At 42.4% G+C, this 24,780-nt stretch overlaps 1 long non-coding RNA gene across 1 annotated transcript; it reads left to right on the top strand.

Moving 5' to 3' along the window:
* Positions 1-20,697, top strand: LOC119144994. Its single transcript, XR_005103267.1, has 3 exons — positions 1-1,082; positions 5,121-5,124; positions 20,664-20,697. It is a non-coding gene; the product is annotated as an uncharacterized LOC119144994 (long non-coding RNA).
* The last annotated feature ends 4,083 nt before the right edge of the window (positions 20,698-24,780 follow it).

Genomic DNA, 24,780 nt, shown 5'->3' with positions numbered 1-24,780 from the left:
CAAATGAGAAAAAGGAAAAAAAAAAAAAAGAGGAAAGAGTATGAGGAGAGAACACTACTTTTCAATACTTCATGAATTCTTCCTGCATAAAGTTTTGAAAAAATGAATTTTCTTGGGAAAATAATATTTGCAGTCTTCTCTGGAATGCACCACATTTATTAACATGGGCTTATTGTTCAAACTTGTTTCATGTGAATTTTGATACATTTGAGAATAGTTCGGTCCACTAACTTAATTTCACCTTCATTTATACCTGGAGGATTAATTTATGATGATGCAGACATGATTTGTAGCAGGGCAAGAGCAGGATGTGAACCACATTACTTCTACCTACTTTTCTCCATCATAGAGAAGAAAAGAGCTTTTAGTGTTCACAAATAAATCAATTGGAACAATTTTCTTAAAAATTTATAAGGTGGCCAGTTAAACTGGTTTTGGTTCCATATAGGTTGTGAGTTATCATATTGTCACCAGGAGTTTATGACTGGGAGCAATCATGAGGTTGTTCAGTCTGAGCAATTAAACACAGCTCACTAATCCCAGAGAATATCCTCAGAGTAGTTACACCGGAGCACTCCAGGTCTTCAGTATGCAAAATGTAAACAAGGAAGGCATTAAAGGACTCATCATCACCACCAGCACCAGGAGCTGCTTCAGGCTGATGTAGCTGGGTTATTCCTACATAGTCACAGCAAGCAAACTGGACCCATATTTTCAGAGAAACATGAAAATGCTTTGAATTCCATCTAGTCAGAACTATATGGTTTTTCCTAATACAAAATTTGGTGAAAAACCAGTCTGAAGCATCCAGCTGGGTATCTGAGAGAATGACTAACTAATCTGACATACTCTGACTTAACCAAACCCATGCCCTTCCTTTTTTATCTTCCCCAGCACCCACAGCCTAGCAAGCTAAAAGACCAATGCATGGATTCATGCTGCTTTGACGCTAGATTTGTTTCCCTTCTGTCCTGGTTTTGGCTGGAATAGAGTTAATTTTCTTCTCAGTAGCTGGTGCAGTGCTGTGTTTTGGATTTAGTATGAGAACAGTGTTGATAACACACTGATGTTTTAGTTGTTAAGTACTGTTTACATCAAGTCAAGAGCTTTTCAGTTTCTCAGACCTCAACAGTGAGAAGGCAGGAGGGGTACAAGAAGCTGGGAGGGGACACAGGACAGCTGGCCCAAAGTAGCCAAAGGGATATTCCATATCACAGAACGTCATGCTCAATGTATAAACCGGGGGGATCTGGCTGGGATCTGCCCGTTGCTGCTCAGGGACTGGCTGGACATGGGTCAGCTGTGGTGAGCAACTGTATTGTGCATCACCCATGGGGGTTTTTCCCTTCAGTTTTATTTCTCTCTCCTTCGTTCTTTTAATTACAATTACTGTTGTTGTTATTATTAATTGTTATTTTATTTCAATTATTAAATTGTTCTTATCTCAGCCCATGAGGCTTGCTTTTTTCTGATTCTCCTTCTCATCCCACTGAGGCATGGAGTGGGGAGGGAGTGAGCAGCTGTGTGGTACTTAGTTGCCGTCTGGGGTTAAACCACGACACCTTCCCACTCTGTCAATGTCAGCTGTGAGCTTTCATAGTAATGGCAATGTCTGTAAAAACTTCCACTGAAGCCACAACTCCCAAGGGACAGAGCTGGACGCAACAGCAAAGAGACATGAGACCACTCAGTGACCAGCCAACACAGTCATCCCAGCCAAATCCAACATGTCCTGTACTGTTCCCAGCACCGGGCACGTTCCTCCTGGGCCTCAGATGAAAACTGCAGAAATAAACATGCCAGAGAAAAACCACCCTCATTAAAACCAATGAATCAAATATGTGTGTGGGTTTAAGTCAATAGAGTAATACAGGGATATTTTGGCCTGGTACCAAGGGAGATGGCTGCTGCTTTTTAAAAACCCAGGCACTACAGTCATAAATCCAGCTGCTCTTTCTGAATTCTTGTTATACCACAGCCCAGTCCCTAATCATCGACGTAACATTCCCCTTTGCAAAATGGGCCTGTAAGCAAGTTAGAGGTTCTGCAGCGATGCTCAGCTGCAAACTGAGTTTTCACCAAAACGACCAAATCATTATCTGCAATAACAATATAAATCCTGCCTTCATTTATCTTCCAGCTATGGGATTGAACCTTCACTTTGTGGAAATCTGAACAGATGGACTCACCCTCAAATTTTAGTTTATCACTGAAAGGCAGCAGAGCTTCGCAAATTGTCTGGATTCACATCTCTAGACAACTCCAGAATATTTTTTCCCCCTGGCCAGACTGGGTTATGCTCCTTCCAATCAATGTTGATGCCTTTTATTTGGGCATGTTGCATTTTTTCCTCCCTAAAACTAAGCTGAGTAAGACACCTCTGTATTATAGCTTCTGTTTACTGGATGCATCAGGCAATTAAGAGATCACAATATTGTGTTTTCACCTTTTTCTTTATGGTGTGTCATCACCCCATATAGCATAAAAGAAATGAATACAATAGGCTGGTAGAATAAAACAACCTATCCCTGCTTACACATTTTCGCTGTGACTGGCAAATAGTTCATCCAGCTCTTTCAGTTTAAGTCAGGTCCATGAGCACACCCTGAGAAGGGCTGCTGTGACCTGGTTACCACCTCTGCCCTGTCTTCTGGACACTACTTATACCCATACCTGTACGTGACCTCCAGAAGAGGTATGGCTGGAAAGAAAGGCAGAGCCAACCAATTGATTTGTGTTTAAATATGTGTTATAAGGAATATGAAAGTACTTTGTGAAGCCTAAATTCAGTTCTTTGTTATTGCAAAGCAATCAGACACCACGTTCATGGAAAGCACTGTGCTGACAGCCCTGGACGAGATGCTATTCTTTACTGACAGGCAGGCAATGTTTTTGGCAATATGACCCTTTAGAATATCTCCGCAATGACCTAAAAAGAGGTGAGAACACAACCTCTAAATCCTTTCAATCAGCTAACAGCTTGCCCACAATGGTCCTAGGTAGGAGCTTTGATGACATGGACATTTGTGGAGGTACATTTTGGTGAGCCCTGGAACAACCTCGCTCTCTTACCTGGTTCAGCTCCCCAGTTACCCTCTTTATCCCATGCCTGCATGACATTTTCACTGTCTTGCTGCTTGTGCCATTGAGAATAAAATAAAGATGCAAACCCCCTTGAGCCTTCTGCTGCTTTACTTCGGCAGTGAAACAATTTCAATGAAAAATTTCTTCTTTGGGTTGATTCATCTCCCAGGGACGGAACTGAATTACATCACAAAACCAACTAACTATCTTATTATAATTTGGTCTTGTTAGGTCATTGCAGTCTTACAGGAACCTTTATGCAGTGTGGAAAAAAAATATTAAAAATATATATAATGTTTGAAAATTCAGTAACTTGCATGCTTATAAGGTTTTGTTCCTCGTTTCATTAACTGTTGAGATATTCTAGAAATTTTCAGCTATCTCACAGGGACAATCAAAATGACTAGAAGGGTAACATTTCTTTGGTCATAAAATAGTATTTATTACAGCAAAGTGTCTTGAGGAAAGACTCTAAAAAGCAATTTTTATGGAATCCAACTGTGCTCTAACTTTCTTTACTATTATTTCTTTACATGTTTTGAAAAATGTACATAACCATTTTTTATGTTTTGTGGTTTATACAAAATCTTTAACAGAAACTGTTAGTTTCAAGACTGCAAATAGACTGCAAGTGTCAGGTCATAAATCCTGACATATTTGGTCAGAAGGCAAACAAACCTGAATTTGTTGCTGCTTGGTTTTATCAAAAAACAGGACAAATTTCATGGACAGATAGAAGATGCCATAGATATGATGCTACCTTTGGGGGAAAAAAGTTGTTTTGGAGAACTGCTACCTAAGAAAATTAAAATATTTATACACACTTTACTCAGGATGCTTCAGAGGGACTTCTACATAATGAATATTATAACTAGCCATAAAAGCAAGTCATAAAGCTACTCCTTTTCCCTCATCTCTTCTTATTATCTGGAGTGCAGTCTATACTGCAGTGTGCAGCTGGTTCAGGACAAATGAGTTTGGGTGCTGGAAACAGCCAAGTGGAAGCTGAGATCGCAGTGCAGGCTCATTTCTTTGAGCAATGTAAACACCTACAGGTCTTGTTAAAAATAGGTGGGTTTTTTTAAGAGTTTAAACCTTTATACCCAGAGAGTCACAAGAAAACATTCTTTTGGATTGATTAGTTCCATCATGTTATGTGTCCTCACAGTGATGGGAAATGTAGTGATCTTTAAGAATTAGAACGCACGTCTCTGAGCTGTGTCCTTGAAAGTCCTGTGTATCTGCACTTCCGTTATTTAACTGAATATTTATTAACTTTTTGTACATATGGCACAGTCATAAAATGCTATAAAGAGTTACTCACATAACTGTTTTAGGAATAAACACATATATTAATTTGGTAACTTTTCTTGGTTATAGACACACCTTTGGAAAAGAAAGCCTCTGACAAAAAGTCGTGTCATATTAAAGGGCTAGTTACATAAAATTGTAAAGCAGCAAGTTTAAAAATAGTTATAGAGAGAATAAAGGAATTTGACCTATTTTAAACAGTTTCACCTTCTATAAGCACCTGAGAAAACTCAAGGAATACCTCAGAGAAGTGGGCTAGGTTTAAAAAAAAAAAAGATATTCTGAGAAATTCCTGCCACAAAGGTAAACGATAGTTTCCAGCTCTAACATGTATGTGTTAATAATACACATAAAGCAATTAATAAAATGAGTTGGGAAATAGTTTTACCAATGAACAGGTCACAAAGGTGGCAAAGCCCCAAAAGTTAAGTTTCTCTCTTCCGACAATGATAGGAGAGAAAATGGGTTATAAAAGCCTCTAAACAAGCCATTTGCTTCCTCATGAATTACATCTTGTCATCGCAGCCGCAGATCTCTGCTCAGCCCAGCTCCAGGTGTAATATACAGGAGAAAATAACCACACATCAAAACCTGGAGGAAATAAGCTTCACTGTTAGAACACAGTATTTGTACTGTATTGCTGGAAAGGCAACATAAGACTGAAAAGGATTTTTATTTATGTTTTTTTCTGTAATTAGGTGAAATGCTATTTTGGTTGAAGATAGTGGTGTCTCATTGAAAACCACAGCCTATTTATTTAGGTTATGTTTTCCTGCAAAGGGGAATAATATAATCCTGGCAATCAAAGAAAAATAATATTTAATAGAGTTTTTAAATCTGTGTTAGTCTTAGGATGCCTTCTTTTGAATGCACCTGACCTTAATGTTATGACAACTGCTTTATTATAACTTACTTTTTCCATTTATTAATATTGAAATTATCCATGTCGACATAGGATGCCTACTATGCTCTTCACTACAATAATTTTAGTATCCTACAATCTATTTCAATTGTTTACAGTACACCATGGCATAAAATATGGACTAACTTTTAGTAGGGCAATTTCCTTTGAAAGTTCTCCCCACAGGGACAGGCAGAAAAACAAGAAGCTGAAGTTCATGGTGTCTTGCTTCTTCACTGTTTTTTCTCTTTTCCATCTTCCCTCCTCCCATCTTTGAAGACAACAGAGTCAAGACTAGTAATCTGGGACATTTTTGGCTGTCTTTCATTGCAATTTCCTTACCCATCCGGCAGGGAATCCTATGTGACAGAAATAGTGGAATTCATTGAACCTGCAAAGGCTTTCCAGCTTCATTTAGAACAGACAATTAATTGTACGTGACTTTGCTGGTGCATCTCCAGCCCTGTGGGCAGTTTTCATGGTGTAAATGCTGTAGGATTGTCTATCTGTATGGAGTTTTGCTGGAAAAAGATGACTTTCTGCTTTATACAGTGTATAGAAAATTGACTGGTTATTTTTATTGTGTTGCTTTCTTCCATTTAAACACAGAAATAGAGCTTATTTTTCTTTCCCAAGTATTTATTGTTACCTCTTTGACATAATAGGCTAAGGGGCAAGTGAAGTTAAAACATCTGAGCTAAGCAAAGGTGACATTAACCAGTTTTACTGTAAGCGGCTTGTCAGACATTATTAAGCTTTGCTTGGGTCCATCAGGGTTCCCTAGCCTGTTAATAAACATTGCCACCAAAAGAAGGGAGCAAAAATTACTACAAAATAATTTTCCTCTTTCAGAGAATATAGAGGCAAAGATTTGTTCCTCATCTCCACCAGGTATAAAGTTTGTATGTTGAAAAATGAAAATCACTGGCTTTAGCAAGAAATATGCCCTCCCAAATTATTCTTCATATCTTTTTTAAAGAAATTTGAGCAGTAAATATGACAAAATTGTTGGAAGACTAAATTAGCTTTACCTCCAGAATACCTAAATCTCAGATCACCTATTAAAACTGTTCATGACAACACATTTTGCTTTTTAAGCTCCCTGAACACATCACTTTCTGAAATACCTCTCTGTTCCCAAGATGGAGTTATCTGAAGCACTCCTTCTAATGTGTTTGAACAGTTAAACTAGCCTAAAGCACTGTAACTTTAATGCATTAGAAATGAAATCACTATGGATACATGGTGTCTTGATAATCCTGAGTATTTGTCTTCTTATTACATTTTGATATCTGTGATGTTTGCCTACCCAGCAGAAAAACAAGCTTCATAAAATTTGATTATTTTATTAGAGTAGTCAAATTAAAAAGTTAATGAGATAATGAAATATAAGACAAATTGAAATAGTAAAACTTGCCATCTGCCCAGTTCTCACAGGTGATGCATTCACCAAACTCTTAACCAGCTGACAGGGGACTGACAGGTCAGATCTGCAGCCTTTACCCAGAACTGTATCGCCTGTTTTTGCGAAGACTCGGTTGCAATTGCTTTGCAAAGACATCTGTCCCCCATGCATGAAGAACTGAGGAAGACAGGAATGCGCAGTGCAAACATCCAGCTGGCTTCCCTGCTGTGTGCTGACAGGAGTGCCAAACGCCACACGAGTGAAGCGCGGAGCTGATTTCAATGAGAAAATGTGGTTAAAAGACAACCGGCTCTCCAGCCTGGCTTTGCCATTTTCTCGTCTAGAGATTCCTCTGAGAGCTCATTAGCTGAATGCTAACTAGGCAAGGACTGCAGGGTTTGGCCCAAGATGTCATGAAAATCAGGTTGGAAAGCCTTATCTGTGGTTACAGTTGGCAAGGTAAAGGAGGTTGTAGTCCCTGTTTTTTTGTCTCCTACAATCGTTTCATCACCATGTATCAATGTAGCATACAGATCTCTGGTCGTATAACAAAATAGCTCTCATTCACCTGGGCAGCATGTTTCCCACACAAATCAGCACTGCATCTCTTTACTGTCTTGGAAATTAGTCCCTTAGGAGCTAATCCAACACCCACTAAAATTCATGGTCTATCTCCAAGGAACTGCAGCAGATTTAAGTAAGAGATTTAAAGTTTCATTCAATCAACTGTATTCCCTCAGCCAGAAAGCAAATGATTCTTACATCATAAAGTACCTATAGAATTTACTGATATTTTTACTGATTTTTTTATGGACTCCCACTCTTTTAGGAAGGGAGAGGTTTGCTGTAGGAAGCGAACTACACAGTTTGTAGATGGATGAACTGTTTTGCAAATTCCAAACCTACACAGAACTCATGGAGTCCAGAACAATGACTAGCTTTTCTTCACATCCAGGCTCAAGTGGATGTCATGAAAAGCAGCTTCAAGTTCACAAATTCTCCTGCTATCCTTCTGATGATCCCAGAATCACAGCAGCCAGTTTTATCCAAGGTTTTTTTGTTCAATTAGAAATACGCAGTACGACATGACAGTTGTTGCCTCTGCTGTTTAACAGATTTAATCTGGCAGAGAAATCAATACTAAGTGTGTAACAACTTGCATCACGACTGGTTTTGTGCTCCTACTTGTCTTATCCTTAAACCTTTCCAGACCATCTTTCACTGAAGCATCTCAAAAGCCTCAGAGATCTTAACTCCGTATACACTTAAACATCTCACCCACTTGTGCGAGTTAATGCCACCCAACACATTTCTCAGCAGAAAATGTAAAAGAAGGAACTGTTCTGGTTTTACTCCTTTGTCATTATGTGAAGAAAGTTTCTCTGCACTTTGCATTTTTCCTCTGTCACCTCTCTTGGTTGTGCTGCAGGAAATCAAGTTGAACTTAAATTTGAGTCCTATCCCCTTGTCTCCATTTGCTCTCCAATATTTTCTGGGACCTTAACATTTTTTGAACATTCAGTCTCCAGAGTAAACATCTGTGAAATTATGAATTAAGAGAAAATAGTTATGATCTAAAAAGAGGATTTCATAAGTTCAGCCCTTCCTTTTGAAGTACCCTGTTGGCAGGTGTGCCCGGGTGAGGAGCATGGCCACACAACTGAGCTCCATGGCTTATGTTGTTCTCTTCCCGCTCTGTAGGTGCACGGCAGGTACATAAATGAACCTTTGTCTGCAGAAAGAAACATCTTTCCTTCCACAGCAAAGGATCGTGTTCATGTTTTGCTCAGTTAACACCTTTTCCATGTAAAACAGCCTTTTTTGAGTTCCCCAGGAGAAATAAGGGCTGCTGAAGCAAGTAAAACACAATGAAGAGGACAATGCATGACCCCAGAAATGAAGCAGGCAAAAGAAAAGGAGAGAGGAAGTATAATCATTGCCGTTTCCTTAATAGCTAATTGAAGCCTATGAAGAAAACAACTTCTTGTCCATGTCAATTTTTAATGTACTACACTCTTTTGGTGGTATCTTTATTTCCCTGTGGCAGCAGGGAAATGTTTTTCAGGCTCTTCAGTATTTATATAAGCTCCACATGGCTACTGAAACCTGTTCCACAGTTACATCTCTTCCAAATCAACCAAACCTTCATGGACACCTCCCGCTTCCTTTGTTCTTCAGAACAACCCTTTGCCATGTTCCTTGTTTCATTATCTGCTTTTTGAGTGTCAGCTTCATCCCCAGTGTATGACCAAGAAGTCCAAAGGCAACAGTGAAGCGCACATGGGGATTGTACTGGTTTACTGCTCAGTTACTTCAAACCTGTTTTTTATGGAGCTTATCTTTGTCCTTTCTTTTTTATTTTTTTTTAAATTGAAGAAATTAATTATCTATAAAAAGGTTCTTCACATTTTCTTTATCTGAATATTTTTCTACCTCCATTATACTTTCTGAGCTTCCCACTCCATGACAAAAAAGTGTGATGCCCTTCATAAAAGTCAATAGGAGATACAGAGAGACTGTCTAAGAGACATCCCTTGGAGAAATTAAAACTGTCAGGAGCAGTTTACAGTCAGCTTGGTTTGTGGAGAGCGATGGCTCTCCAGGTGATAAGCAGGCAATCATGGTTGGACTCTGAAGAGGGCTCCTGTTCCTGCTTTGGCGCAGGCTCAGATGCCCTCTGGTTTTGCATCTGCCCTTGATGCGTCCCATGGGAAAGGGAGGGGAGGCCGTGCATGTACACGTCAGGAGAGAGCGAGTCTAAAGATTGTTTACTTCAGAATAAACAGCACCAACCAATACCAGCAGCACATGTGGCACTGCGTTCCTGGGACACCTGCAAGTACTCTGAATGCCTTTGTGGTCTGATGCCAAGATGTTTCCTCCTGTAGGACAGCCATGTTCAGAAGGTGGTTCTAAATCCCTTTTTCTCAGAAGGATGTGTTGGGGTTTTTTTTGCACAAGGGATGCATTTCAGGTAAGAGGGGTGTTGAGAGGATGGGTCTTAGAGAGAGATGCAGTCAGGGGCAGGGCAAGGAGGGATGTGGGTCTGCTAACAAATGCCCGAGCTGCTATTGAACAGTCCTTGGGCTTCCCAGTGCCTTAGCAGAATCAAATGGAAAGGTCTGTGAGATTTAATAATTGAAAAGCAAACCTATTAAAGCTAAAGCAGTGTGATGAAAGCAGCAATCAATTCAGACACTAGAGAATTTACATAACTTTTAAAGAAACAATTGTTTGGCTTTAGTTATGTTTTCCACACAATCTAGCAATCACAGACTGTTATATATTCCTCCGCAATCTTATTTTTCTTTAAAGATGTTTTAAGTTGCTACTTTCCCTTTAAAACACTCTCCGTACAGGGAATAGTACCTTCAGATGCCAAAAGGCTGGTATGTACAAGGGTATGTACTGTGCCTGCAGAGCATCCTGCTTGTGGATAGGGCACATGGGCACGGAGACCTCGATGAAGTCTCACACAGCACTGAGCTATTCTTGAAGAAGATTGAAATAGCTTTGCTGGCCACAGAGGTCACCAGGGGAGTCTAATCAGCATCATCACAACGTTGTCCTGGTCTGGCAAAGTGCTGAGACACATGGTGAACTGCTTTTCACTTGAAATGCACGTACCACTTTGGCTGGTTTTGGTGCCTGAATCTGTGAGTCACTCTTCATCTCTTCCAAAACGTCTCTCTCCTGAAGGAGTTCAGTCCTGTGTATCCATGGCCTGATCTGATTATACAGCAGTGGAAACAACCACATATCAGTGGCTTCATAAGCAACTCTTATGAAAAAAATGACCCTGTGCATCTGAAAAAGTCAGGGATTTTCTCAATGTATTTGGAGAAAAAATTGCTATTGGAGGGTCAAAAAGAATTTGAGACTGGAAGAAGTTCATGTTAATAATCGGAAAGTCAAATGTCTGGTTATCTGCCTGGCCTGCTACATGTTAGAAGTAGCGATAAGCAATTGTGTTGCAAAACCAGGAAAAACTCCTTTGCTTTTTGCTGCCTTAAAAGAAATTGTTGCGTGAGAGTCATGCTGTTATTCTTGGCAGACCGTTGCAGCTCAGCTCAGTGAACTTCAAGAAACGGAAATACAAGGATATGGGGCACCTGACAGGAAAGCCGCTTTCCCCTCTTCCCATTGCCTTACGGAGACAAATCCAGAGCAGTTACCTCCTCCTGTTCACTCTTTTGAGCAATCTACAGACTCAGCACTGTTACATGACCTTCTAACCACATATGCACAACAAAGGATTGCTCGATGCTTTACAGATGCGTTTCCCCTTCGAAATAATAGTTCCACTCAGAAAGAAAAACAGTGTAGTTTCCCTTGTCTGTATTTTTTTTTAATAGTAAGAGACTTCTCTCACTCTATCTTAACATTTTGTGTAGGTTGTTAGTTGTTTTTAATTGGAAACAAAACAGAATAAACCCGCAAGTTTGATCTTAACATCAATATGCTCACACTGTAAAGACATTTCTTGAGTCCCTGGCCACTCTCCTCTTACTTTAGCAGCCAAAGATCTGGCCCTGGCATGAAGATCTATTCTGCAGCCTGTTTGATCCCACCTCCTATCAGATACAGGGTAAGAAACAATCCTTTCCTTAGCTCTCATTAATTAGCCTAAAAACTATTTGTTAACCACTGATGATTTAAAAGCCAGATTTCAGCTGTTACACATGATGTTGTAACTCACACTTGATGCACATTAATAACTCAAATAGGAAATTCATCAAAGACTGAAACAATTCCTAGCCAGCAGTTATCTTTCCCTGGAAACCAAAACGACATAGTGATAGATGTGGTCTCCTGTAAAATTCAAATAACAGAATTTTTAAATATTCACTAGTTCATTGGGCAACTTTACAGAAGAACTGTAACTTTGAACTCTGACTGGTAACTTCGAACTCTGACTGGTAAGTCTTTGAGTTGTGAATTGTGTAGAACTCAGTTGCAGCCTGGAAAGGTTTACATTTCTTGATTATTCATAGCTTATCATTTAGACAACTGGAATCATTGCACTTCTCTAAGAATGGTAATTGGATTCTAGATTGCATTATTTTGCTGTGTTTAGCAAAGAGAGAATTGGTATCCTGCTCTCTGCATGCTGTTCAGTATGCACCGGATCATTAATGTGAAATACTGCACAGCTGGTTTGCAATTCATCTTTAAGATGAACTGCAGTTCCTTAATGGTCTTGAACTTTTAGTTTAAGGAAATAAATAATATAAATCCTTCAATGTAGGGCAGAGGGGAGGACCCAAAAGTGCCCATTCCTGGCAGCAGGGTTATAAAAAACTCTGCCTGAAAATGCCTTCCTTCGTATTAGACATTACTTATTTCCTGACATCATTTCTTGGAGTGGATTAATTGCCAGCAGCCAAATATTTTGCACAACACAGAGGGTGCCAAGGAATTATCTGAGCATATACGTCTGTATCCCTGAAAGTGGCCAATATAACTTAGAAATGCCACCCAAACTTCTCAGGCTAAAGTGACACCATAATATCACATTAATGCCAGTTTTCCTTTTTTTTTTTTGTATGAAATTCTCACTTCTTTATAGCCATGTTCTTGTTTGCTGTATATTAGGGTCATATTTCAGAGCAGTAGGCAATAAACTGTTTTGGAGTTTAATTATTTTCCCTCTATTAGAACAGCCCACTGGAAAATCCTGACTCATGACCAACACTTCAGTGGGGGGTGTCAGTTAAATTTCTGCAGAGGCCATAAAAAATACCAGCAATTTACTGTTTGCACAAAATCTTTCTATACATTGCTTCCTATTATTGGTGTCTGATTGCACTATCATCGATGATGACAAAAAAATCTCACAATTATTTCAATAGGAGAGAAAATTAAAAGTAATCTGTTTAATGTGTTGCAAGTCTCAAGAAAAGCAATTGTCAGGGTCAGTGTGAAGGATCACCAGTATCTTCATATTCCCGGCGAAGTGTAACAACCTGTGACTGGGATGTCAGTAAGAGGTGCAGGTTCTCTTGGGAGACAGGTTTGTAATGCATCCCCTAACAGGAGAACAGGGTCAGTCAATTAAATGAAAAGAATGGCACATTTAAAAGACGGGAAAATCTCTCTTTTCATATAGGTTAGCCTAGACTGTCAAATCCATCTCACAGAGTCATCAGGTCAAATATTATGGCTGGATATTTAAAGAGTTTGGAACACAACCTGCCAATTCCTATTGCTGTGCAATGGTAATTAGACGCTGTCCTGATGGGCTTCAGGTTCCAGGAAAGACGAAGTTCTTCCTTTGAACTACACTGTGCACTTGGCAAGTTTCAATATAGTTACAAGGACCAAGATGGAACAATTCTCAAAGGTCAAAACTATAGTAACAAAGTATAGTAACATTCCTGTTCCTACTGATTCCCCACGGGAGCTCAGCGGTGACCCTGAAATTTTCCCCCATTGTGTTAAGAATATGAGTTAGGCACATGAAATTGAAACTCTGTGGGAAATCTTGTGCTTTGTGGAAAAATTATTGAAGGGAGAAAACCCAAAATTTAAGAAGCACAGGGAGAGGAGCACAGGCTTCAGGCCAGAGGCTTCAGCCAGTATAGCCCAAGGAGGGATGAGTAGACTGAAGCACAAAGATGCAGCTGAAGGGCAGGGTCCCCTCTAACCCAAAATATATTAGGGCTGGATTCTGGAGGTCAGTGGTTGAAGAGCACATCTAAGCCCCTGCACCACTACAGTATATCTGTCAATCCCCTAGCATGCAATTCAGTGAGTGTTTTTCTTACACAGTTTGGTGTGCACTGTTGGATAGGTGTTACGTTACCGGGCACGTTCCCGTAAAACTTCTATTGTGCCACTTTTCTGGTGTTACTAACAATAACATTGTTGGAAAAGCTTTGTTTCTTCTTAATGTAAGAAAATAAGTATATAACAAGGGTAAACCACAAAGTATAGTCTGCTTTATGCTCCAATCTCTATAACTCAAATCAGAGCATGAGTGGGGAAAAAGCATTTTTGAGGAAGAAAATTACACAGAATGAGGTGCAGAGGCACCATGAAACACGTTGCCCATTCAAGAAAAGAAGTGGCTACTTGGTATGCAGACTGACTACCAAAGAGGAAAGAATGGAATGGGTGATACTATCTGAAGACACAGTGGTAGCCTTGGGTGTGGTTTTGGCTTTATTATAGGTTTTTATTATGGGGACGTCTTTATATGGCTGAAGAGTCTTCATTATTAATAACCCATATCACAGAGAATGGGGCCAGATGGGACTCCATGCAAGAGATCATTTAGATAATTTCCCTGACATGCTACATGGTGACCCACACCTCTATTTTTGCTGCCAGATTTTTGACTACCCTGTTCATAAACTCCTGCAGTGATGGAGACTCCCCCTTAAGCCAGTTTTTCAGAGTACTCACCTCCTTTTCATCAAAAGTGTTTCACAGTGACCTACCGCAGTCTTTATTACTGCATGTGAAACCCACCACATCTTCCTGTACAAACCATGGACATGGAGAGAAGATTGTTCCAACCCTCTTCATGTGAGGATGACAAAGTCTAATTTGGATTTTGAATGCCAGGCTGAGTTTTCAGCCTTTCATGTATAAAATCGTCTATTCCATTTGTAAGTGCACCGAATCCAATTTGCCATCGTTAAGTCACATGTAATTCACTATGTCATTTTAGGATATCTCCTTTCAGATTACAACTGTATCTGAAATATGTGGGTGTTCGGTAACCAAACACTGAAAAAGCCCAAGCAAACAAGACCTGAAAGGCTGTGCTGTGAGACTCGTAACGTAGGGGAATGTGCTGGTCTGGAGTTCACTGTAGAAGACAGCAAGCTGGAAGAGGTGCTGTGATAGAGGCATTTTCTCCACTAAATTTTCAAATCGCTGTGACAAGACATTCAGATTTGTGAAAGGATGATTATAGATCTCTCAAGGTGTCAGTGAAAAGAAATCTTTCTATGCACACCTTGAGGGTATTTGCATAAGATAGGAAATCACTCTGCAACGGTAAAAAAGTGCTGAGAAAGTTGTCGGGTTTTTACTGCTGTTTTGTGCTCCACCCCCGCTATGAGTTTTCCGTAGCACTGTGGCCTGCATACCTTTCTTTCCATTCATTCAGCCGTAACCTATTCGAACATCCAGAGGAAGGAATCTTCTAGGGGCACCTCTTAGTCCTGTAACAAGAAACCTGACCAGTCAGTTCCTACGGGATACAGAATAACTTCTTTCTCACAGTAAAATCCAAACCATTCTGCACTGCAGTGGGTTTGTGTGGCGAGGTTTTGGTAGTGGGGGGGCTACAGGGGTGGCTTCTGTGAGAAGGTGCCAGAAGCTTCCCCTGTGTCACACGGAGCCACGAGATGGACACGCCGCTGGGATGGACACACGGCTGGGATGGCCCCGCCGCTGGGATGGACACACGGCTGGGATGGACGGACCCGCGCTGGGATGGCCCCGCCGCTGGGATGGACACACGGCTGGGATGGCCCCGCCGCTGGGATGGACCCGCGCTGGGATGGACCCGCGCTGGGACGGCCCCGCCGGCGGCCCAGGCCGAGCCCATCAGCGCCGGCGGCAGCGCCTCTGAGAGAACGTATTGAAGAAGCGGGAACAACCCGCACAGCAACTTGCAGCGGGAGAGGAGCGAGCTGTGTGGGAGCCGCGGCCCTGCAGCCCCCGGGCAGCGCCGGAGGGGCCGGAGCCGCTCCCGGCCCGGAGCAGAGATTCCCCCCCAGCCCGCGGCGCCCCCGGCCCGCGGAGCCCCCGGGGGAGCAGCTCCCCCCCCGCAGCCCGGGCAGGGCCCCCCCCGGGGCAGGGGGTGCCCGCAGGGGGCTGTGACCCGCGGGCAGCGGCGCCGGGGCAGCTCCGGGCAGGGCCTGTGGCCCCGCGGGGAGGAGCCCGGGCTGGGGCCGGGCTGGGGCAGGGCCTGTGCCCCCGGGGGCGGGGGGGCTGGGGCCGGCTGGGCCGGGGGGGCTGCGCCCGCGGGGGGGACACGCTGCGGCAGGGAAAGAGAGGAACGAGGAGCGGGGGAGACAAGGAGCGAGAAGCTGAGCGCGGCCCTCAGTGCCCGTAGCCCTGTGCTGCTGCTGGGAGGGGGCAGGGACGGGCAGGAGCCGAGCTGCGCCCGGGGAGAAGGGAGCGCTGCGGAAGGTGCTTTGAGGGGCGGGTTTATTTCTCACTGGCCCGCTCTGACTTTCCCCGGGGCAGACCTGGGTTGTGCCTGTGACGGTCACTGGGGAGCGATCTCTCCCTGCCCCCACCCCGACCCACGGGCCTGTCGTTACATTCTCTGCCCCCTGCCCGGCTGAGGAGGGCAGGGACAGAGCGGGCAGGGGGGCACCTGCCCTCCGGCATAGCCAGCCCGCCGCAGGTGATACACTGTAAAATGCGACTATTGGTATAACACCATGTCACAAACTGTTCACAAGTCAGGAGACAGGCAGGCACCTCTCCTGCCAGCTGCTAACACCCTGCTTAATCCCTTGGTTCTGCCTGGAGCTGGCACTTTCAATAACATCTTTCAAAGAAAGAGGCCAGGAGGGATCATTGTGATTTAGAAAGCTGTGAGAAAGTGATTTAGGTGGCCTTGCCAAGTTCAAAGTCCTGGTACTAACCATGGGTAATCGGTGTGTCAGCATATATTGCTGTACTTAGATTGCATTTAGGTACTGCAGTTAGGGTGTTCTCAGACGTTCACTAGCAAAGACAGAGCTAGTAGTTGCCCCAGACCCAGCACTTCTGGGTCTAGAGCTATTTTAGACTTGCAGACTGTGGTTTATGGCAGTGTACCAAGGCCTCAGGGTTGAGAGTAGATGCCTGCGCTTTGTGTTGATAGTTTGGGGAGGGAGACAGCCAGCGTGGGGAAAGGGAGAGGAGAGGCTGAACTGCAACATGAGAAAAGGGAAAACACCCAAACAGCCAGTCCTAACACAGGCAGCTACTGCCAGCAGAGCCCATACCTGTAAAGCGGGAACCGGCGGACTGTGACACCTTGCCCATGAAATGGCTCCTTCCAGCTTAATGTTTTATCTGAGGAAAAACCACTATTAGACATGTGCATTGACCTTTACTTATTTGCTGTGCAAAGGCAGGGCATAGACCTACAAGCCACTGTCTATCAGAAGCAGGAGCAAACAGCACATTCCAGGAGCTCTGGACCACTGTGCACTGGAGGAGCCAGGAGTATGTTGAGCATCATGAAGCCATATGGTGGTCCAAGCTCACTAACTGCAGAATGAACAACAGAGCAGCTCAGCAGCTGACTTTGTGAGTCTGTAGTCACCAGCACTTGCCGAGAACTAATGCCATATTTCCATGACCTTCAGCTTGTATGGCCGCTAAGAAGGGATTCCATTTGTGTTTTCATCCTAGTCATTTGCTTCCTTTGTCCTTCATGATACCTCCTCTCTTTCCTCAGACTGCCATAGGTGCTCACAAAGGATCACAAGTCCATAAACACAGTGAGATGAGCTGGAGTTTAGATCAGGGGGAAAAAAGGAAGTACAGAGATACAATACGTATAAGTGAGAGACAAGACCTGTTCATGAGCAGAACCATGGCTTGTCCCTTCTTCAGTTGCTTAGACACTGGGGGTATAGCCATTACGGACCACTGGTTACATGTCATAACATCAAGTCAGGTTAGAACCTGGGATGGTGTCATCTCCTTCCTCTGCGCTGGTTTCCAATGAAGGGGGCCACTGTCTGTCAACTGTAGCCTGAATATCTGCCCAGACACATCCAATAATTTGGACAGGGAATTATCACTGGAAGCACAAGCAGTACATCATTCCCACAGCACTTGAGGAACAGTGCCCAGATGAAATCTCACCTTTACTATGGGCAGTTTTGCCTCTCTGGAAGGTAGCTTGACTTGCCCACCTAAAATAGAGGCCCTGATGATGAGCTGGCTGCTTTCAGTCATCACATCACCCAGAAACAGTGACCTAATGAAACCCTAGGGCTGATTGCAACTGGTTTTTTAAAAATATATATTTTACTTGAAAATGTGAAAAAACTTGTTAATTCCTAATTCTTAATTTTTATTAAAGAAGATATTGACATAGTTTCTTTTGACCTTTTTAAAATTAAATTTTTAATCTCACTTTTGGCTTCCGTATTGTTATTGAAAGTTCAAGCGTTAAGGTATTTTTTGTTTCCTTGAAGACAGAAAATACAGGAATCAAAGCTGAAACAAAATATTTGAAAACAGTTAAAATATTTCCAATTGTTCAGCTATTATTGATCATCATAATTCTCATAGTTTAAAATTTTCGCTTTACACTATGATAGGTTGATGTCTGCATTATTCTCCCTCTCCTTTTTCTTTTGCAGTACAGGCAAACCAGTTCGTCTGCCTAACTCAGCTGGAAAGTCTGTGGCTTCTTTTTAAACAGATTAAATATCTTCAATAGACCTGTAATTTCCAACTCGAGCTTCTTATGTATTGTCTGCAATTTCATATTGTCCACAGCAGTGATCTTTGCATCATTAGAGCAGCGGGAAGCCTGGAGAACAGAGAGCTGCACATATTTTATCCTTTCCTTTTCAGGATTTCTGCCATTTAATGCTGCATTGCTTTCAGCCTGCCTTTTCTATCTTTAAGCATAATAGTCCTGAACAATTAGGAAGGGCATGCATATTTATTGGGGTCTTTAACTGTGTATTAGTCTGTAGGGAGGAAAAAAAATGATGGAATTCCGCGTATTATCTGATGGAAACTGCCCTGACACCTGGAAGGGATAGCTGATCCCCATTCTCTCGGCAATAATCCCAATTTCCTTGGAGTGTTAATACATTACTCAGTTTAAGGCAGTTATTTTGGAAAGGTGTGAGGCACACAGCCACTGTCAAACTACGTGAATAACCTGGGAAAAAAAAAGCTTGTATGCCTGAAAGCTTGTTTGATTTATCCCCCAACTGTATCAGTTAGTCTCATAAAAGATATTACCTCTCCCCACAAATCATACTTTGCTCATTGGAGCATTACATGGCATACTTAATTATTGTAAGCACACTGGGGATGCTGGATTAAAAAGCCTACAGACATTTAAAGTAGGATTAATGTCTTTGCATAACAGGGGAAACTGATGTAACTTCCATGCCACTGAGAAGCAAATTTGCAATGGAAATAATGCTATTTTAATGCCAAAAAAGTTTGAAAGTCTGCTTGGTTTGTGGAAACATTCTGCTTTCTACATTTTTCTCAGCTTCAAGGTTCTGGAGTCTTGTACAGAAATCATATAATAATTGGATTTTCAGACTGGTTTCCTAAAGAAATGAGGCTTTATGTATTCCTGCAGTCTATCTATCAGTCTCTCTGCTTCTCCTTAACTTTTGAATCTACTAGCCAATTTCAACCAAATTTTGGATAAGGATGGAGGTCTGAAAGATATTATGTTCCTAAACTTGTGCAGAAATTGGGAGCTGAGTAGAATAGAAAGACTTAAATTACAGCTCAGTGAGACAGAGGCAAATGACTCGGGCATTATAGGTAGTGCCCGTCAGCAGTCGGTCACGCTGTGAGCGTGCAGAGCCAACCTGCACACCTGCGGCTGCGTTAGCCCAGCCCAACCCCCTCCAGTCTGCCCTGGAAATGGGGGGGAGGTGGGACTTGTGGACCAGGAAGGATTTGGGGGACAGAGGACACAAGTTATTATGCAAATGGAGTTAGTTAGTTGTGCTGTTTCTGACACAGCTTTTTCTTTGTCTATTTTGAGATGCTTATGTTGTCTGTAAATAGTGATTGTCACTGTTCAGAATATCTGAACTGAATCGTGCAGCCTCCATCCTTGGAGGTTTTCAAGACCAAACTGGATAAAACCCTGAGCAAACTCATCTGACCCACAGCTGACCCTGCTTTGAGCAACAGGTTGGGCTAGAGACCTCCTGAGGTCCCTTCCAACCTGAATCATCCTGTAATCCTATGAACCTAGGAAGGCAGGTTTGCCTTACTGTGTTACCAAAAGCAGAGCATGGACAGGCTCAACTGGCCCAGTTTTTGTCACCTGTCAACTACCTTATGAAAGGCCTGTAGGATTTTTCAATACAAAAGGAGGCATTACTGATGCTTAGTATTTATAATGTGCTAATAGCCAGAAATGCTAGCAAAGGTCAGAGACTAAACAAAGAATGAAGGTAATTTAATGACTAGATCATTAACCTACGACCCATGTAATCAGAGTTCATTAGAGTCTTCCTATATGAGTTGATACAAGTAACAGTGAATGGGAGTCATCTCACATAATCTTAGCCCTTCAGAGATTAGGTAGCTAATTTAATCTGGCTCTTTAGATGCCCTTATGGGTCAACAGAGGGATGAAGATCTCAAAGCCAGTTCCTGTAACATGTTCTGCTGGGGTGGGCTTTTCCCTTCCCTTGACAGAGAAGGGAGAGATAATAGCATTCTGTGGTTTCAAGATGGGTTGTGCAGATAAATCCATCCTGGACTGCAAAATGCTCAGATTCTGTCTAAGCACTTTTGATAAGTAATTACCCTGGTTGCGCGTGTGTGTGTGTGCGTGCGTGTGTGTCTTTCTGTGTCTCTGTGTGTGTGTGTGTCTGTGTGTGTGTGTCTGTGTGATTGTAGCGCATATGAAGGGAACAGGTTCTCACAAAGTTTTAAGTATAGGTGAGTGAACATGATACTGAAACACACAATGGTAACTTGTTAAAGATAAATTTCATCAAAAGAGATGCTATTCAACTTTAAATTATTTCCTTCCTCCTGGCACACCCATTCAGCCTCATCCCCTAGACAGCTAGAAATAAGTAAATGAATACAAGATAAACAGAAAGTTGATTAATTTGGATGAATTAAAACAAAAAAACTATGTACACACCCTCCATCCTGTTTCAGCTGGAACAGAGTTAATTTTCTTCTCAGTAGCTGGTGCAGTGCTGTGTTTCGGATTTAGTATGGGAACAGTGTTGATAACACACTGATGTTTTGGTTGTTGCTGAGCAATGTTTACACCAAGTCAGGAGCTTTTCAGCTTTTCACACTGCCCTGCCAGTGAGCAGGCTGGGGGTGCGCAAGAAGCTGGGAGGGGACACAGCCCGGACAGCTGACCCCAGCTGACCACAGGGACATTCCAGACCATATGCTGCCACACTGAACAATGAAACTGTGGGGAGCTGGCTGGGGGGTGGCAGCCTGCTGCTCAGGGACTGGCTGGGCATTGGTCAGTGGGTGGTGAGCAATTGCACTGTATGTTACAATTTGTATATTCTGTCGTCGTTATTATTATTTTCCCCTCCTTTTCTGTCCTATTACACTGTCTTTGTCTCAACCCTCGAGTTCTACCTTTTTTCCAATTCTCTCCGCCATCCCACTGCAGAGGAGTGAGTGGATGGCTGTGTGGTGTTCAGGTGCTTGCCAGGTTAAACCACAACACCCTTAAACTCACAAAAAACCAATACCCCCCCCTAAAAAAAAAGACACAAAATCCCTGGTAAGCAAGTCTGGTGTTCCAGGTCTGCCTTAGAAATAGCTGGCTTCTGTTTACTGATGTTCACCTCTGGGGAGGAGGAGAACCAATCCTAGAGAAGAAGGAATGAGGGGAATGAGGAACATTAAGTTGATATAGACTTTCATGCTCTGGCTGGTCCCAGCAACACAAATGAGTGATAAGAAATTCTGCTGAGAATGTCTAAAGTAGCTCCTGGCTTTCATTAATTCTCTCCATTGATTCCTAGCTTAGAAAACCCAGCATCTACCAAACTTCACTGTATTCCCAAGAGGACACTTGTTTCTGAATGACCTGCGTTGCTAGAAAGTCAGCTGCCATGAAATAAGATGGGCATACTTCCATGTAATCCAGCTCCTGTTGTGAGAGAAGCCAGGGTCTTTCGAGTACCGAGCCATAGCAGCAGTAAAAGTCAGCCTAGTTCAACACATGATTTTCTAATAAGCAGCACAGCACTTGATAGGCAAAAAGAGGGATTTCTTCAGAGATGTCTCTCCCCCAGTAGTTTATAGGTGCATGAGGATTCAGTGTGTTGTGGTTTAACCCCAGCTGGCGATTGAACCTCACACAGCCACTCACTCACCCCCCTGGCATCGGGATGGGAGGGAGAATTGGAAAAGTAAAAATGATAAAACTCATGGGTTGAGATGAAGACAGTTTAATAGGTAAAGCAAAAGCTGTGCACACAAGCAAAGCAAAGCAAGGAATTATTTCACTACTTCCCACGGGCAGGCAGGTGCTCAGCCACCCCCAGGAAAGCAGGGCTCCGTCATGCATAATGGTTACTTGGGAAGACAAATGCCACCACTCCAAATGTTCCCCCCATTCCTTCTCCCCCCAGCTTTATATGCTGAGCATGATGCCATATGGTATGGGATACTCCTTGGGTCAGTTGGGGTCAGCTGTCCCAGCTGTGTCCCCTCCCAGCTCCTTGTGCCCCCCCAGCCTGCTCGCTGGTGGGGTGGGGTGAGGAGCAGAAAAGCCCTTGGCTCTGTGCCAGCGCTGCTCAGCAATAGCTAAAACACCCCTGCGTTATCAACACTATTGTCAGCACAAACCCAAAGCACAGCCCCATACAATCTACTATGAAGAAATTTAACTCCATCCCAGCCAAAACCAGAACATTCTCCACCACAGCCACAGTCCCTTCACCTTTAATTTGCAGTAAGGCAAACAAGTCCCACGGCAAGCACATGGCAAGCACAGGAGCCTGTCCAGTACAGCAGTACAACAAACAGCTAAAGCAAAAAGCAGCCACTAACAAGCACAATGAGCTTTCAGAAAAGCTATGATAAAGTGATTCTCTTTTAGACCTTAGAGAGAGGAAGAGGGAGAACTGGAAAAACAAACAAACCAACCAACCACAAACCAAATTAGGAAATAAACCCCATTTGCCCATTTTATTTCTACTTGGTGTTTGGGTAGTCTTACCCCAGGAGACTTCCCTCAGAGTATCTGGGGCTTTCCTATAGATAATTGTAATGCTAGTTTTAGGTTGACCTGTTTTTGCCATTTTTAGGAGCCTTAGGCATTTTTTTTTTCCTTTTGGGAAGACAAGTAGAGTAGAGAAATCTATCTTTTTGTTGGTGTAACTTGATTGCTCGTTAAAACATCTTTAAAATCTTGTTTCTCTGAAAATGATAGAAACAGACCTGATGCAATTTCCTCCCTGAAAAATGCTGTGGACAGACAGAGCAGTGAGGCAGGCAAGGAGTCTGCACCCTGCATGATCACAGGGAGAGATGCTGTCATTGTGCCTGCACTGAGGATAGGGGGAAAGAAAACTGGCAAACTTAAGAAGGATGGAAAGAAAAGACCCAGAAATTATTCAAAAGTAGAGAAGACATATGCATATTCTGGTTTTGTGGGTAGCACCTGGGTGAGAGTCCCAGTCCCAAATGGTGCAAGCTAGCTCATGTGCACGCTGCATAGCACTCAGTCAGCATTTTCTCTAGGTCCTGTGTGACCGCTTCTCTCCTGAGGCATAGTTATGATTCATCTTTGTGCTTTTTTCCACTTTGAAGTTCATGGAATAATGAATTGATGCCTTACATGAGTTCACAGGCTGCACTGAGGCCATATGTTAGAGCCAATAATCCTGCTTTTTGGAGCATCCTCCAGAAAAAAATGTCCTGTCAGCCATGCCTGGTTAAATGGAGCCAACTGGATCACTCCTGCTAGGAGCCTGGAGCTGGAGCAGCCTTCGTGGAGTTTGGATGGTCTAGGGGGTGATGGCCTGCAGTTAAATGGGGAGCAAACTAAGCTGATGTGCTATCAGAGACTTAAACAGGAGAAGCTGGTTAATCTGATGACAGAGCACATAAACGTGCTGTAGGGAAGTCTGAAAGGGAGTGATACGCAAGAGTTGCTGATATGGGATAACATATATCTAAGATGGCAAATATACGTGGCTCTTTTCAATATGCAATAGCTCACCTTGGAGCTAAGTGCAGAGCTAATTGTGGTTGTGACTGTAAATGTGGTATGCCAGTGGAAACATGAGCACTTAGGATGTCCTGTTTCAGGCTTCACTGGGGGCTTTAAAAAAGTTGTGCCTGAGATTCACCAGAGCAACACCATTATGTGTGTGTAAGCTGGACTTCACTTTTGGAAGCATTGTGCAAATTTTATAGGGAACATTTCCTAGATTTCATTAACAGCCCAGAGACCAAGCTGAACTTGGGAAAATCAAATTAATGAAGGCTATTCTGTCATTGTTAAATACAGCTAATTTACAACAGACTCTAAGAGGGTGATGTGTTAAATAACCTGTCAAAGGAGAAAGACTTAAAACATCTTTCCTCCATGCTCTTCTTCCCTATATGAAAAAAACTCTTCAGGTATATGGAGATCAAACTCATTCTCCTTCAGAACTTTTGTACTGCTTTGTTTCCTTGATGGCTGTGTAAACCATGATGTGCTTAGACTCCTGGGAGTGCAGATATGGTTACAACAATTGCTCATAATTTTGATGAGCCATTAAAGGTAATGTAATGTTTTGTAATCTGTAAGTGGGAAATTAATGATACCCAAAAGCTGGTGCAACAACAGATGTTCAGATGCAGTAATAATGGCCTTTGTGTATTCACATGCCTTGAGTTACATTTACTATTAGTTAAGAGAACCATTAAAGAGTGGTACTGTTGTTCAGAGATAACATTATTTATTTAAACATTTAAAGAAGGCAGTGTTTTTTTAAATTCTAAATTTTACAAATTAATACTTGTATATGTAGATACACAATTCATATATTTACATCTACAAACAAACATATTTTTATATTTATCTGTCTACAACTCTCTCTCCTTCTGATTTTCCACACTGAAATTCCATAGATGCAGGGTTGGATGCAGCGATGAGCTATAGCATCGATGGGGTTAGGTTTGAGCTTGTGAATATCATAAATTATTAATAATAAATCATTACACTAACGATTAGAGGAAAATGTTCTAAAGAGAAGGAAGGATGTATGTTTCAGTTGTCTTGCTACGATGTTAACTAACTACAACTAGTCTGTTCTCAGATGTTCCAGAGGTGCAATACAGGCCTCCGAGATTAATTATCATGAAGTGGTTGAGGAGAGATCTCTGCAGCTTCATGGCCATTCTTGTT

This window comes from Falco rusticolus, chromosome 3 (assembly GCF_015220075.1).
Source record: "Falco rusticolus isolate bFalRus1 chromosome 3, bFalRus1.pri, whole genome shotgun sequence".
Classification (NCBI taxonomy): Eukaryota; Metazoa; Chordata; class Aves; order Falconiformes; family Falconidae; genus Falco; species Falco rusticolus.
The sequence above is the reverse complement of the archived record's forward strand: the minus strand, read 5'-3'. Positions and strand labels throughout refer to the sequence as shown.